Source organism: Stenella coeruleoalba (assembly GCF_951394435.1).
Source record: "Stenella coeruleoalba genome assembly, chromosome: 16".
Classification (NCBI taxonomy): domain Eukaryota; kingdom Metazoa; phylum Chordata; class Mammalia; order Artiodactyla; family Delphinidae; genus Stenella; species Stenella coeruleoalba.
Window position 1 is genome coordinate 67,044,603 of NC_137162.1, and position 15,599 is coordinate 67,060,201.

The 15,599-nt window shown below is 36.9% G+C and overlaps 1 long non-coding RNA gene across 1 annotated transcript in view; it reads left to right on the forward strand.

Moving 5' to 3' along the window:
• LOC307174849 overlaps nt 1-14,125 on the forward strand; it is a 77,036-nt gene extending 62,911 nt beyond the window's left edge. The window contains exon 3 of the long non-coding RNA XR_013824183.1: nt 13,917-14,125. This is a non-coding gene — a long non-coding RNA (uncharacterized lncRNA). The remainder of the gene's footprint in view (nt 1-13,916) is intronic.
• The last annotated feature ends 1,474 nt before the right edge of the window (nt 14,126-15,599 follow it).

Consider the following 15,599-nt stretch of genomic DNA (forward strand, 5'->3'; position numbering starts at 1 on the left):
TTGTTATGAAGTAAAATTAGTTCAACCCCAGTCAGCTCAAACCACAAACAATATAATCCAATTTCCTTTCACTCTCATAACTTATTTTAGCTGTCTTTTATGCTAAACTTGTTAGTAAATCAACTTTAATACTTTAATATCTGCAAACAAAATGTTCTGCTTTTATTTTAATGTCACTATGTCCAGCTTGAATAGGTCTTTAAAATGATTTGCAGCACATCCTACTGACATGCAGAGATTTAAAAAAACTTAATAATAATAAAACAAAATCTGTTTTCATTGATAGAAATTTCCAGCTGTTTTCTCAAAAACTATCAAATGTAATGAAAGAGGTATGAAGGATTTAAACATAAAGATTGCCTAATTGGCTGGAAATATTTGAAATTATACCACTAGGTTTATAGACGTGAGGCAAAACAGACTGCTATTTTCAACTAGGATGAAATTCTAGGAGCACTGTAATTTACCTTCTATTATTTTAGCCGGAGTCGTATGAGAACTAACTTCAGGGATCTAATTTATCAGCACTGTAGAAAGATATTTTCACATTTTCTTTTAGTATACTAATGAAAATATACAGCAAACCCATTTAGATGCACTAATAAATTCTTTGCGTGGGGGGATGACAAAATAAAAATTATTTAGGCAATTTGGGTGGAACTTGATCCTTAAGTTTAAATAATGAACATTATTCCACTAACCTTAAAGAAAAAACAACACAACTCCCACTTCTCTCTGACAAATCGCTCAACTGAGCCACCCACTCTAAAGGTCTAACACAGCTCATAAACTCTGTGAATAGGTACAGCAGGAAAAAGCAAAGATGTAGCATTTTGGATGACTGGACCATTGATTAAACCTCAAATTTAACCTTGTTACCTGAAAAAAAAAAATACAGTCCACAATATTCCTCTCTAAAATAACAGCAAAGATATTTTTATGGAAATAACTTCCAGTAGTAGTATTCTGCCACCTGGAACCTTCCGAAATGAATCATCCTAAATAATTGTGCTTTCCTAATAAGCTTATATCTAACACATTTGATTTTGAATTTTATGATCTCTCTTAAATAGAACGTGTAGACCAGAATTTACTCTTCACTGATGATTCAAGGCCATCATTTTGAAAAACGATCATCTTGCCCTGTTATGATACAGAGATATTCTCAACGGCTATTCGGCTTGACCCCACTCTAAGTAGCATTGGATGACCCTGAGTTTTTTATTTTTGAATCATTGTGATTGTCACTGTGATTTCTTTGAGTCTCTTTACTTGCCACCTGGTCCTGCTTTGTTTCTCTCAAAAAGAAAGCTTCATGTGGTTTTGAAGTCCTAAAAAACACATTTTGAATACTTGCTCTGTGCCTTAGTGGCAAGAGGACTTCAAACAACATCCTTACTTTTCTGGGCTGAAGTTTTCTCATATGCAAAATAGCATATTATACTCTTAATATGATTTCTCTATAACTCACTTTCACATTTTTATATATAGCTTCCATGGAGAACCTTTCAGTAACATGAGGTAACCAATGCTATGTCCCTGAATATTGTTATAATTGCAGCCAAAGTCAAAGAAATGTGTTTTAATTGGTCAAAGTAGTGTAACAGCATATAAAATTTAATTTTAATTTAATCTCTGAAATACAAGAATGTGAGGGCCAGAGAAATTAAAAAGCTTTCTTAAAAGTTATACTGCTAATGGCAGAATCTACAGGTACCATGTCCTTCCAACTGAGGCAGATTCTTTAAAACTGACTCCATAGATCTGAGTTCTAGTCCTGGTTCTGCTGTTAACTCTCTGAGTGATCTAGGGCTGAGTGATGAATTTCTCTAGACTTCAATTTACTCATCAGTCATAAATGACAGCTGAATTAGATTAAAGGGCTCTTTTCATATTATTAATAAAAAGGAATGAAGTACTGACATATGTGACATTATGTGAAAACATTATGTGAAATGAAAGAGGTCAGTCACACAAAAGGTGGCATATTGTATGATTCCATTTATATTGAAATGTCTAGAAAAGGCAAATCTATAGAGACATAAAGTAACTCAGTGTTGGGCAGGGGCTGCAGGGAGGGTAGCAATGGGGAGTGACTGCTAATAAGCATGGGATTTCTTCTGGGGAGGACAAAATATTCTAAAATTAGATTGTGGTAATGCTTGTAGACTCTCTCTGTGAACATACTAAATACTGCTGAATTGTACACTTAAATGAGTGAATTGTATGGTATGTAAAATTTGTATCAATAAAGTTGTTATTTAAAAAAAGAAAAAAGGGCCATTTCCAGATCTGGCATCCTTTAATTTTACTGTAAGGATCCACATGCTACAGTTCCTAATTTCCATACCAATTTTCTTAATGCCTAGCTTAAGTGTCACCTGGTGAATTTTAACAATTAAATGAATATCACATGCAACACTTCTTTGTTTATTGTCTTCAGATGACATTTGGAAAGAGAATATAGAGGATAGCATCATATTATTTGTCTAGTTATTTATGCTAAGAAAGTTGTGGGTAGGATCATGTGTTACAAAGTGTCTACGTTTGGACCTGCTAAGAAGCATAATATCTAAAACAATCAAAATCTAGTACAATTCCATTTGTAAAGAAATAATGAAATTCTAATTAGGCACTTGATGTAACTCTGGAATATTCACATACTATGATTAATGAGAGAAGTGATTGGTATGTTTTGTTTGATGATTACCAAGTATGTTTGCCAGAATCTATGTTTATGCATTTCATTTTTTAAAATAGAAGTATTTGAGCAGAAGTATTTATTATGTATTTGAAAATGAAGACACACACATATAGCTATAATTTGTTGGGTTTGTGTCTATCAGGGACATGATCAACAACTATTTTATACAGGTTCTCCTCAAAAGAAATGTAAGTCACAAAATAAATGGCAATATATTTAATATTTAGCTTTACTCAACTAGGAAAGTAACAAAGACTACCTAGAAACAATCGATATGTTTAAAAAAAAAAGAAATTCTGTTAGGGGATATGGCCAAGATGGCAGAGTAGGAAGATCATGAGCTCACCTCCTCCCATGGGCACACCAAAATTACAGCTATTTACAAAGCAACTATCTGTGAGAGTGACCTGAGAACTAGCAGAAAAGATGCTCTACAACTAAAGATATAAAGAAGGAACTACAATGAGACGAGTATGAAGGGTGGAGATGTGGTATAGTCAAGACCCACACCCCCAGGTAGGTGACCCACAAACGGAGGGTAATCACAACTGCAGAGGTTCTCCTCAAAAAGCAAGGGATCCAAGCCCCACATCAAGCTCCCTAGGCTGTGGGTCCTGCACTGGGAAGATGAGCCCTCCAGAATACCTGGTTTTGAAGGTCAGCAGGGCTTGTGTACAAGAGAGCTCTTAAAGGTCACTCACAAAATCTCACTTGCTTGGAGTTCAAGACAGACACAGTAATTTTAAAGGCACCTGGGTCAGATCCACTTGCTCATCTTGGAGAGCCTCACAGACAGTCAGGAGGCAACTGGAACTCCACCTGGGCATATAGATGCTGGCAAAAAATATTCTGGAGTCCTCCCTCTAGTGCAGTAGTGCAAGGGGCTTACCTATCCACCAGAGGGCTGGCACCAGATCCAGGAATTCCACCCTAGAAGAAGCCAGGCAGGGACACAGTCCCCCACAGCAGGCTGGCACCAGCCCCAACCCCTGCAGGCCCCACAACCAGCCATGCCAGAATCCAACCCTGCCCACCAACAGGCTGGAGCCATGGCACAGAGCAGGACCTGGAAGCCAACCAAGCCATGGGCTAGCTTGCCTAGCACTGTCACCACGGTGGTCTACCCACTGCAACAGAAGGGCCCTCACAGCCTACATAGAGGGCAGCCCTAGAGCATACAGTGCTGATGACCAGAGGGGGCTATGCTACTGGGCCCCATAGGATGTCTCCAAAATGAGGCCGCTTCTCCAAGATCAGGAAACATAACAAACTTACCTAAAACACAGAAATAAACACAGAGAATTAGGCAAAATGAAGAGACAGGAATATGTTCCAAATGAGGGAACAAGACAAAACCCCAAAGAAGAACTAAGTGAAGTGGAGACAAACAATCTACCAGATAAAGAGTTCAAGGTAATGATTATAAAGATGTTCAACAAACTTGAGAAAAGAATGGATGAACACAGGGAGAATTTAACAAAGAGTTCGAAAATATAAAAAAGAACCAAACAGAGCTGAAAAATACCATAACTGAAATAAAAAAATATATGGAATCAACATTAGATTAGATGATACAGAGGAATAAATCAGTGAACTGAAAGACAGAGTAGTGGAAATCACCCAAGCTAAACAGAAAAAGGCACTTTAAAAAATGATAGCAGCGTAAGAGACCTCTGGGACAACATCAAGCATACTAACATTCACATTATAGGGGTCCCAGAAGGAGAAGGGAGAGAGAGAAAGGCAAAGAACTTATTTGAAAAAAATAATAGCTGAAAAATTCCCTAACCTGGGAAAGGAAGCAGACATCCAGATCCAGGAAGCACAGAGAATCCCAAACAAGATGAACTCCAACAGGTCCACACCAAGACACATTGTAATTAAATGGCAAAAATTAAAGATAAGGAAAAAATCTTAAAACCAGCAAGGGAAAAGCAACTAGTTATGTACAAGGGAACTCCCATAAGCCTATCAGCTGACTTTTCAGCAGAAACTTTGCAGGCCAGAAGGGAGTGGCATAATATATTCAGAGTGATAATAGGAAAAAACCTACAGCCAAGAATACTCTACACAAAAAGGCTATCATTCAGATTTGAAGGAGAGATGAAGAGTTTTACAGAGTAGTAAAAACTAAGAGTTCAACACCACTAAAGCAACTTTACAAGAAATGTTAAAAGCACTTCTCTAAGTGGAAAAGAAGACCACAACTAGAAATGTGAAACTTATGAAAGGAAAAATCACACTGGTAAAGGCAAACATACAGTAAAGGTAATAGCTCAACCACTTATAAAGCTAGTAGGAAGATTAAAAGACAAAAGTAGTAAAATCATCTATATTCATAATAAGTAATTAAGGAATACACACAATAAAAAGATGTAAAACATGATGTCAAAAACATTCAACATGTGGGGGAGTAAAAATGCAGAATTGTTAGAATGCATTCAAACTTAAGAGGTCATCAACCTAAAAATAATCATATATATACTGCCATATATAAACTTCATGGTAACCACAACCAAAAATCAATAATAAATAGACAAAAAAGAGAATGGAATCCAAATATAACACTAAAGAAAGTCATCAAATCACAAGGGAAGAGAGTAAAAGAAGAAGAAAGGAACAAAAAGAATTATAAAAACAACCAAAAAAGAATTAAGAAAATGGCAGTAAGTGCATACCTGCCAATAATTACTTTAAATGTAAATAGATTCATGCTCCAATCAAAAGACACATAGTGGTTGAATGGATTAAAAAACAAGACCCATATATATGCTACCTACAAGAGACTCACATCAGATCTAAAGACACACACAGACTCATATTGAGAGGATGGAAAAAGTTACTCCAAGTGAATGGAAACAAAAAGAAAGCTGAGGTAGCAACAGTTATGTCAGACAAATAGACTTTAAAACAAAGACTGGAGTCAGAAACAAAGGACATTCATAATGATTAAGGGATCAATCCATCAAGAAGATATAACAATTGTAAATATATATGCACCCAGCATAGGACCACCTCAATACATAAAGCAAATAATAACAGACATAAAGGAAGAAATTGATAGTAACACCCCACTTACATCAATGGACAGATCATCTAGACAGAAAATCAATAGGGAAACACTAGCCTTAAATGACACATTAGCTCAAATAAACTTAATAGCTATATATAGAATATTCCATCCAAAAACAGCAGAATACACATTCTTTTCAAGTGCATGTGAAACATTCTCCAGGATAGATCACATGCTAGGCCACAAAACAAGTCAATCATTTAAGAAGACTGAAATCATATCAAGGATCTTTTCTGACAACAATGGTATGAGACTAGAAAGCAACTATAAGAAAAAAACTGCAAAAAACACAAGGAGGCTAAACAACATGCTACTAAACAACCAATGGGTCACTGAAGAAATCAAAGAGGAAATTAAAAAATACCTAGGGACAAATGAAAATGGAAACACAATGATACGAAATCTAGGGGATGCAGACAAAGCAGTTCCAAGAGGGAAGTTTATAGTGATACAAACTTATCTCAGGAAATGAGAAAAATCTCAAGCAACAATCTAACCTCACACCAAAAGTAACTAGAAAAAAAAGAACAAACAAAACTCAAAGTTAGTACAAGGAAAGAAATCATAAAGATCAGAGCAGAAATAAATGAAATCGAGACTGAAAAAAACAATAGAAAAGATCAATGAAACTAAGAGCTGGTTCTTTGAAAAGATAAACAAAATTGATAAACCCTTAGCCAGACTCAACAAGGAAAAAAGAGAGGATGCTCAAGTAAATAAATTCATAAATGAAAGACAAATTACAACTGACACCACAGAAATGCAAATTATCATAAGAGGTTACTATGAACAATGATAAAACAATAAGATGGACAATCTAGAAGAAATGGATAAATTCCTAGAAACACACAATCTCCCAAGACTGAATCAGGAAGAAATAGAAAATATAAATAAACTGATTACCAGTCATGAAGTTGAATCAGTAATTAAAAAAAAAAACTCTCAACAAATAGAAGTCCAAGACCAGATGGCTTAACAGTTGAGTTTTACCAAACACTTAAAGAATTTATCCCTGGGATGCAAGGATGGCTCAACATATGCAAATCAATAAATGTTATACACCACGTTAATATTGATACAATGAAAGATAAAAATCATATGATCAAAACTCCTAGAAGAAAACATAGGCAATATGTTCTTTGGTATCAGTCTTAGCAATAATTTTTTTGATATGTCCCCTCAGGCAAGGGAAACAAAAGCAAAAACAAACAAATGGACTATGTCAAACTAAAAAACTTTGCACAGCAAAAGAAACTATGAACAAATGAAAAGGCCACCTACTGAATAGGAGAAAACAGTTGCAAATGATATATCCAATAAGGAGTTAATATCTAAAATATACAAAGAATTCATACAACTCAACATCAAAAATAAACTTTACTAAAAAATGGGCAGAGGCCCTGAATAGACATTTTTCCAAAGAAGACATACAGATGGCCAACAGACACATGAAAAGATGCTCATCATCACTAATCATCAGGGAAATGCAAATCAAAACCACAATTAGACATCACTTCACAACCGTCAGAATGGCTATCATAATATAGTCAACAAATAATAAGTGTCGGTGAGGATGTGGAGAAAAGGGAACCCTAGTATACTGTTGGTGGGAATGTACATTGGTACAGCCACTATGGAATAGTAGCGATGTTCCTCAAAAAATTAAAAAAGAGAATTACCATATGATCCAGCAATTCCACTTCTGCATATATTGTTATATCCAAAGAAGTAAAAACACTAATTCAAAAAGATATATGGATCCCAATGTTCATAGCATCATTATTTATTATAGCCAAGATATGGAAACAACCTAGGTGTCCATCAACAGATGAATGGATAAAGGAAGTGTGGTATATATACAATAGAATATTGATCACCCATAAAAAAAAGAGTAAAATTTGTCATTTGCAACAACATGGATGGACCTTGAGGATATTCTGCTTAGTGAAACAAGTCAGACAGAGAAAGATAAATACTGTATTTTTCGCTTATATATGCAATCTAAAAAATAAAACAAACAAACAAACAAGCATAACAAAAGAGAAATGGACTCACATATACAGAAAACAAATGGGAAGTGGGTGGTTCCCAGAAGGGAGGAGAGTGGGAGGATGAGTGAAATAGTTTAGGGAGATTAAGAGATAAAACTTCTATCTATCAAATAAATAAGTCATGGGGATGTAATGTATAGCATAGAGAATATGGTCAATAATACTGTAATAATTCTTTATGGTAACTAGAATTATCATGATGATCATTTTGCAATATATAAAAATGTCAAGTTGCTATGTCATACACCTGAAACTACTATAATGTAAGTCAATAAAAAATTAAAAAATAAGAAATTCTATTAAGCATGAAGTTGCAAGTTTATCTACATTGTCACCTGTTTGAAAACATTCCCATGGGTAGAACAGCAGTCGCTATATTTCTTCCCTCTTTTTGAAGTTATGCTTTTATAACTTTACTAGAGAGAGACAAGAAAGACAGTGGTCCACTTGTCTTTCTTGGACAATTAATTTGATTCTATTTATGTAGTTTTGTGTTTAGCCATTTTAATTGATGTTAGAGGATAATTTATAGAAGAAAGTTTTTGGAGTTGTTTTGAATTATAAATGACCAATGTAAAGAAAATTCTTTTTTTATTGGATTTAAGAATCTAATAATTGGGATCCATTTTTCAAAATATTACTTCAACATCAACAAACATAAATTAAGAGACATGGGTCAGAATGGCTTTACCTGGGTTTGAATCCCAGTTATACCACTTATGTACCGACTGACACAAGTAAAGTTACTCATATTTCATGCGCCTCTGTTTTTCCATCTATAAAAAGGATAATAATAATACCTACCTATAGAATTGTTGAGGGGATTAAATACAAAAATGTGCATAGCAAGATTTTAAAAGTACCTTGAATATTATAGTAGTAAATAAATGTAAATTGTAGTTGTTGTTACTGAGGTCTTTTGTTTGCATTATCTTGTTCTCTAGTTAAAACAAGCAATACAGCATAATGGTTAAGAGTATATTCCCTCCATCTAAATTTCTTAGGTTGAAATCTTAACTTGGCCACTTACTTTATGTAAAGTTGGTGAAATTCTTACCTAGTCTCTATTTCAATTTCCCCATCATCCAAATGTGAATAGTAATAATAGCATTTAGTGTCTAGTGCTATTGTAAGGATCACATAGGTTTGTATTTCATATATAGTAAACTTTCAGTAGGATTAGCTAGTATAATAAATATTATTCTTTGTGATTGCATAAGCGAAGTACATAGATATTTGTTTATGAAATTTGTGGATTTTGCTAGAGTTTTGATATAAAAAATTATGTCCTGTTACCCTCTTAAATGCCATGCCAGCTGTCACGATTTCCTGCTTGAAAAATATGGGCACTGCATTTCTAATTATTATCTACTGGAAAATAGAGTTTATCTTACAGTCACAATGTAATTGCCCAGGCAGCAATGCTCACACTACAACTCTCTAAGAAAAACCCCATTGACAAGTCTGCTGGACCTCCCTTGCCTGAGGAAAAGCAAGTTTGTCACTGAAATGCCAAAAGGATGTCATTCTTTTCACTGTAAGTTTGTAATGTCCCCAACTTCACTTCTCAGGGCTACTAACACCAACTTTTTAAAATCCCCTTGTAACAGAAAATTTACCAAAGCTCTGGTGAAAAAAATGACTGAAAGGTTAACTCTGTATCTCTAAGAGGAGGCTGGCTTTTCATTAGGCTGATGAGAAACTGTAGCTCAAGTGCAGTGCTTAGCTAATCATCTGACATAGGGCACATCTGACCGATAACAGGCCACAGGGTAACATGCCCCCAGATCCAGAAAGAGAGATTAATGGACAGAATTTGAGGCTCTTATTTCTTGACAAACATGAGAGCTACTGATGAATCTCAAGGTCTCATGTAGGTTTCGGGAGTGAGTTTGTTGTGAAGATAAAAATGTTATTTGCTGCCTCTGGAGAAGATAGCAATAAATTAACTAATTAACCTTCTTTTACCTCTAATTCTGACTGAAGGCAAATTTAACGAGCACAATTAGATTTGAGGGATTCCAGGAATTTTCTCAGAGGATTGTTTGAGATTTCTTCCAGCTAAGAACAATGTTCACTGTGTCTTCCTGACCTCACCTGCTGCTGTGGAGGGTTAGTTGTAACTGAAGGCATTTGACCTTTCTCTTGACCATATAGAGCTCCTAACCTGCTCTGCTGATCCACATTTAGAGAGCATTGCCTGATCTGAGCATTTTCTGAGACTAGCACTTGGCATCAGGTTTCCTACACCATCATCCCAGGGTCCAGAGCAAAAGCAGTGGGCCTGACTTTATCTAATCCATGCACACCCTTTGCATCTGTCTGCATCTTTCTGAGCACACAATTGGAATGTAAAGTCTTAAAACAAGATTAAAAAATTAAATTCATTCTACTAATGTTTATTGAGCTCCTTTTGTGTGCAAAGCACTTTATACAATAGAAACCAAAATATAGTGCTTGCTATAGAGTAAATCAGGAGTAAGACGAAAATCTTTCAGGGAGAAGTTATAATTATTTGCAGTCCTCACACTGGTTGTTAAGAAATGGCTGCCTAAGGACCAGAGAGGCTCAGAGAACGTGTGCAAGCTGCTTCAACATCAAATCCTGGTTCCACCACTTATGACACATCATGTGACCATGAAGAAGCTATTTAACCTTTCTGATCCCCAGCTTCATTGCCTTAAGTCTGGGGAAAACATTATATTCTAACTCACAGGGTAACTATGAGAATTGATTGCAATAATTAATGAAAAGCACTTAGCACACATTATTATTATTGTCAGTGTTACTGTTACCTGACCAAAAGTAAGGCATATCTGATTGTTCTCAGTACTCAGCATGGATCAACCACATAATCAAAGTGTGTTTTATGTTTCTCATCAGTCTGATGGGCTAAGGGCATTCACCAACTCCTTACCTCTCAATTTCTGTTTCTCACCATTGTAATAACATTGGGGTTTTGAAAAACCTGACCAGTATTTAAAATGAAAAGTGCTGTTTGCATAGTTTCCTTAGGATGGAAACCAAGCAAATTAACTAAATTCATATCACTGAGTACCCTAAGACACCTGCTTGTCAAACCATCCCTGATGACTTGAGGGATAGAAGATCATTACTTAGAGGAACTTGGAATGTGTTTTTCATTAACCTGCTCATTACATTTAATTAGCAAATAGGCACTGCGTTTCCCCATTATTAATGATTGGCTGAGGACATGTGGCACCTCTGAAAGCTGCCTTTTACTATATACTGTTAACATTGCTCAGAGGGTGATGAGAAGGAAAGCAAGCAGTAACATGCAGTTAACAGTCTACCCAGGCTATGAACCTAAACATACACAAAGAGCCATTTAGCTTTCATCAAATTTGAATGAAGTCAAGTCCCTTGTATGTACAGAAACCACACATCGCAGGTTGTCCATAACATTCTTGATTTCAACTATTCTGTCCCATTGTTCCCATGAGGTCATTCATATTTGTCAGACAACAGAATTGACTTTCAGTTCAGAAAATATGGGAACTCTATTTCTATACAACCTAATACACACAGAGCAACAGTCTGTCCTGTTTCATCTGCAGCCTTGAACACCAGTAATGTTCATTCACTGCTGTACAGCTGATGTCAAAAAAACATATCCACAAAGATTGAACTTTTAAGGCCTGGCCAAGCATGGATATAGCAATGGAGCAGAAACCTTTGTTGCTGTGACCTTTGGAATATGTTAAATGCATTTTCCAAAAGCTTTCTAAAGTATCTAGTGAGAGAGAAAATCAAAAAATGCAAGCACTATGCAAGGGCTTCTGTAAAGTGGTCGTCTGGGGTTCTTGTGAACTGACTGGAGGGGAGAAGGTGACCCTTTGATTTCCTGTCAGTAGCCAGGGTTTCAAGCCTGTGTCTTCTCATGGACAGTGATGACACAAAAACCTGTTCAGATGTAGCACTGTGAGTTGTTAACCTCCGGATGACTCATCAGAGAACTTTCTTTAAGCTACCTAAAGGGACAGCTAGTCATTTTCTGAGGCAGTGGGGAATCTTGCCAAAACCTCAGCCATGACCGCATTCTGTGCACACTGACTCCAAAGACCTTGGTTCATCAAACATCAAATCAATGACAGCCATTACTCAGAGCTGAGGAAATATATTTGCTCTTAAAGACAGAAAGCTGCCTGTCATTTGAACAGATGTTGTATGCCAAGTTACAAACTATTTGGATATGGAAGAAATGTCATCATATCCTAAAGTAAGTGATTTTTGCAGCTGTGATTAGGCTTCCCTGACCCACCAGTCCTTGACTTCAGATGATCACTAATGCTCATGGCTGTTCCAGACAGCACTACTCATTCACAGAAAAATGAAGCTGTACAATTTCATCAACTCTTTTTCTCCATTTTTGGGAGACAGTAGGAAAAAAGGACCCAATTTAGAATGACAAGACATATGTTTCTGAGTGTGTTAGAGCATATTTTAATATCTTTAAAAGTGGGACATCATTGCTTAAGGAATCTCCTAAAAATGGAATAAAAAGTTTGGTGTTCAGGAGACTTCTGTCTGCTGAGAAAATGAGGAATCGGTGGTATTTGTGATAGAAATTTTTAAAAATTGTGTACTAAGAAGTTTGATTTTTTAAGTGATTCAAATGCTAAGGAAGCTTAAAAGAAAATCTGTGAAGATCTTTAAAGTTTAATCAAGCTATTTCTAGCTTTGTTTTACATAATCCCCAATGGGACTAATTGAAGAGCTATATATCCATTTTCCTATTTGGGGGATTGGAGCAAAGGGAAAAGTCAGAATTTGTGTTAACTTGGTGGAAATTATTTGTGGAATACACAAAGGAAGAACGTCAAAGAGCCGGTTAGAATTTCTGTGCAGACTACTAGCTAAACCATAAGCTAGTTGTTAAATCCTTTAAAAAATGTGTCTGCTTTATTTTACTCAATATACAGCTCTCGGATCATTCCATTTAGGAATTAATAATGTGGCTCACCTGCTGCAGCTGGTGGATTTTTTTTTTTTCCCCCCATGTCCCAGGCTATTTGACGAAGTCTGTTTCTAGTCTGTTAGAACGTGAAAAGAGTCTTCCTAGACCAGTAACTAGGCTTCCATTCCATTTACTACTGGTCCTATTTTGACCCTGAAGTTGAGTTCCCACAATCAGACTCCTGTTTCCTTTTTTCTGTGCCTAAGTTATGACTTGGTTCCTGATCTGGACCCTTGTTTTTCTAAGTTAGGATTCAGTCCTGCTTTTAAAAATATAGTGGCTTCACTTATGGACCAAAAAAGGTATGCCTAAGTCCTAACCACTTCCATACCTATGAATGTGAATTCATTTGGGATTAGTGTCTTTGTAGATGTATAATTAAGGATCTCAAGATGAGACAATTCTGGATTTAGGGTGGGCCCTAAATCCAATGACTGGTGTCCTTGCTATAGAAAGGGGCAGAAGATTTGAGAGACACAGCAAGAAAAACAATGTGAAGACAGAGGCAGAGACTGGAATGATGCACCTACAAGCCAAGGAATGTCAAGGACTTCCAGTGCCACCAGAAGCTAGGAGAGAGTCATGGAGCAGGTTTTTCCTCAGAGCCTCCAAAAGCAACCAATCTTACTGACACCTTCATTTCAGACTTCTGGCCTCCAGAACCCTGAACAATTAAATTTCTATTTTTGTAAGCCACCATGTTTGTAGTAATCTGTTGTGGCAGCCCTAGGAAGTTAATATAACCAATCACAAGGAAGACAAGTTTTCCCATGAACTCTTCACTTTGTAATTGGGACATGGTACCTTACGCCAAGAGCTGCCTAATAATAACCACAGTGTACATGTGTCTCTTCATATTTTCTGCTCATACACTTGGCCTGCTTACCTCCACTACACCTAACTGCTAGCCCATCCTGGGCCTCATTGACATCAATATACCCTCTGGGCATCATGTTCTGACAGACAGCCAAGATTCCTACTGGGCCTATTGCCCAGTGGCTCAGTCCCACTGCAGGGATAGTTTGGCCTCAAGGAAGAAAAACAACCTAATTGTTATATCTGAAATAAAGAATACGGTTGGCTTACTTTATGACACTTTTCCATCCCCAGTCCGGCCAGTCATGACCAGGAGGATGAAATCAAACGTATGACTGCTCATTCAGCAGGATCCGTGGGAGCAAAAATTTCAGAAGGAAGTGCGGGGAAAGAAAAGAAATTATTAACAGAGGAAATAACTGGCATCTCTACTACCTTCTCCCTGGTAAGTGTGTTGGTGCCTGACAGACTCATCTTTTTACTGATCAAATTCTCATTAGGAAAATAACCTCTAAATTAGTCCTGAAATATGTCATTTGTTTGATGGGAAAAGATGACTTCCCTTTGCTAATTTCCCCTGTGTCATGGAGTTTACAATCTAGAGGAAATTACATTCATTATATATGTAATCACAGGTTTAATTTCAAAATGGAAAGTTCAGAGTCTGATGGAGGCAAATACAGGACAAAGCTAACTTAGATCAGAACGTGCCAAACCCAGAGGAAAGAAAGAGTATAACATACTTGAAGAAGAGAAAGAAGACCAATATTTCTGGTCTACCTTAGTAATGGGGCTAAATAATCCCTAGAGTAAAGATTATACTAGATCAGTCCTTATGCAACTCAAAATAGCCTGGAAAGGATCAAACTGGACCACAAGTAACCTAACCACCTAACAGAACAAAACAGAATCTAGACACTCAACAACATAAAATTCACAATGTATAGCACCCAATCAAAAAATGCAAAGATGTTGGAAAATATGACACAGAAACCAGGAGAAAAATTAGTAGAAACAGACTCAAAAATAATAAAGATAATGGAATTGGCAGACAAGAATGTGAAACAGCTATTAGAAAAATGTTCAAGTATTTAAGGAAAAAATGTGAACACAGTGAGGAAGAAATGGAAGATATTTCTAGAACCAAATGGAATATCTAGAGAAATGAAAACCCTGGTGGATGAAAGGAGACTAGTATGGCAGGACCACTGAGCACCTGGGGAAGAGCTGTGCTGCCTTTGGCTAGAGAGTTATACAGGTAACTTCTGGAAGAACTTGAAAGCCATGGTATGGTTTGGAACTTAGCTCTGAAGTTTTGGGGGAGCCGTGAATATTAAGAAAAATAAGGGGTCATGGTGGGGGACTGCTATTGTGGTGAGTTGAAAATGCAGTTCTTTTTAAATTAGCTTTTCACCAGCCCTAGATAGAAAAGAAAATGGAGCTCTTTCTGCTTCATATTTTTTTTTAAACATTTTTTTTAATGTGGACCATTTTTTAAAGTCTTTGTTACAATATTGCTTATGTTTTGGTTTTTTGACCCCGGGGCATGTGGGATCTTAGCTACTCGACCAGGGATCAAACCCGCACCCCCTGCATTGGAAGGCAAAGTCTTAACCACTGGACCTCCAGGGAAGTCCCTGCTTCACTTTTTTTTTTTTGCGGTATGTGGGCCTCTCACCGCTGTGGCCTCTCCCGTTGTGGAGCACAGGCTCTGGATGCGCAGGCTCAGCGGCCATGGCTCATGGGCCCAGCCGCTCCGCAGCATGTGGGATCTTCCCGGACCGGGGCACGAACCCGTGTCCCCTGCATCGGCAGGCGGACTCTCGACCACTGCACCACCAGGGAAGCCCACTGCTTCATATTTTTAAATCAATAAACTGGTTCCATGTACGAGTCTGAACTCTGAAAGAGTTCATTGACAACTGGCACTTCCACAGTACCCTGGAGTGGGAACTAGGAGGCCCTCTCATACTTGAC